This window comes from Arachis duranensis, chromosome 9 (assembly GCF_000817695.3).
Source record: "Arachis duranensis cultivar V14167 chromosome 9, aradu.V14167.gnm2.J7QH, whole genome shotgun sequence".
Classification (NCBI taxonomy): Eukaryota; Viridiplantae; Streptophyta; class Magnoliopsida; order Fabales; family Fabaceae; genus Arachis; species Arachis duranensis.
Genome location: NC_029780.3, coordinates 111309019 through 111310926, shown reverse-complemented (window position 1 = coordinate 111310926; position 1908 = coordinate 111309019). Strand labels below are relative to the sequence as shown.

General features: G+C 20.3%; 1 pseudogene; it reads left to right on the top strand.

Annotated features, from left to right (window-relative positions):
• Positions 1 to 1241: 1241 nt before the first annotated feature.
• LOC107467177 (endo-1,4-beta-xylanase 5-like) overlaps positions 1242 to 1908 on the top strand; it is a 4547-nt pseudogene continuing 3880 nt past the window's right edge.

The window sequence follows — 1908 nt, the reverse complement described above, 5'->3', positions numbered from 1 at the left end:
TTAAGAATATTGTATAAAATATTTTTAATTTTTAATGCATTAAATAAATAAAAATTTGAAATTTTGTATATTATATTATTAAAATATACTTTTAAAACATAAGATAAGTAGAATAAAAATGTGAAAAATAAAATTTTTTATTGAAAAATAATAATACTATACCTTAGTCTCATAAAATAATGATTCTAACATATTTTTCAAAAGATGTATCCGAATAAGGGGAAGTAATTTTTTTATCTATATATTTTTTTATGTTTTTAGGATATAAAAGATATTTTTATTTTTTTTCATTTTTTATGAATTATTTTTAATATTAAAATAAAAAATATACAAGAAAACTATTCATAACAAATTAATGCATCTAATATTTTTTGTCTACAACTATCTCTATATTAGGTAAAATTAATGATAAACGTTGGTTTTGCACATATCACATAGAACACACAGTTACACTCTCTAAGTTAATATGAAATTTTATTGTTTGAGAAAAAATATCTTAACGTTTTTTTAAGTTAAATGTTATGAGAGATACAAATTTGATCCATCGAAATTAACAAGAAATATTTTAAAATTAGAAAAAGAAATTCACTTGGGTAATAAATATAAGTTAATAATAAACTTAGATTTTTTTATGTCATCAACCTTTGAGAGTTTTTATTTTATCTTTCAAATTCTTTAATAAGATATTAGTTGTTTGTACGGATAAATAAAAATACTAAAACATTCATTTATTTATGTACAAAATTTATAAGAATTTTTATAAATAAAAATAATAATTTACTCATTTTTTTCTAAATATAAAACTAATTTACATCAATTTGCTAGGGACATTCTAAACTTTGTTAATAAAAAATGTAGGTTATGAAAAACTGTTTTTTGGGAACATCAAGGCTACATTTGGAAGAGAAATTAAATTAAGATTAAGAGATAAAAATTAAAAGATAGAGATAGAAACTAAATTAAATTTTTGTATTATATTTGATTTAAAATATACGGTACTAAGTTATATTTCAATATCATATTTGGTTTAAGATAAATACGAAAATTGAAAAATAAATTTAAAATTTATAAAATTAAATAAAAGTATTTTTTAAATATATGTTTAAAATTTTAGTCTTTATTTCTAAAAATTTCTGTCTATGTATTTCTAAAAAAAAATAAGATAACAAAGAGACTAAAATTTTATCTCACAAAAAAGTATAAAACTAAAAATTTAGTTCCAATTTATAATCACCAGACACATGAAGCCTAATCATAGTTATCAAATCCGAACCGGATCAATTAGTTCGACCGAAAAACCGATAAAATCAGATCTTAGACCGGTTCGGATTAACCATCTAACCGGATAAGCATACGAACCGATCAAACTCAGAAAACCCGATCAAATCCGGTCTAAATCGAGAATTGAACCGGACCGATTGACCCACTGACATCAGCACGCGCACACTCAAATCTCAAAAAATTGGAGCATATACCAGCGCTGGGGTTCGAACTTGAAACATTCAAGTTATAAAAGAAGTTTGCCACCACTTGAACAAAGTTACTTTCTGTCCTTAATCTTATCTTTTAATAAATATATTATTAATTAATAGATATATCCTAATTAATAACTTATATATTAATTCTTTTAGTCATGCAAATTTAAGATATTTTACTTATCTTTTAGTCATATTAATTTAATTTATTTTTGTTTTATATTTAATCTTTCTTAAATTAATTACTTTTTAATTATATCATTATTAAAATAAAAATTAAACTTTGTTAAATATCTATAAATTAAAAAAAGATAAGTAAAATTTTTTTATTAATCATGACATATTTTTGTTATTGATAATTATATGATATCTATTAATATTAATATTTTTTAACATATATTTGAATAATGTAATAGATACTAATTAATTAAAG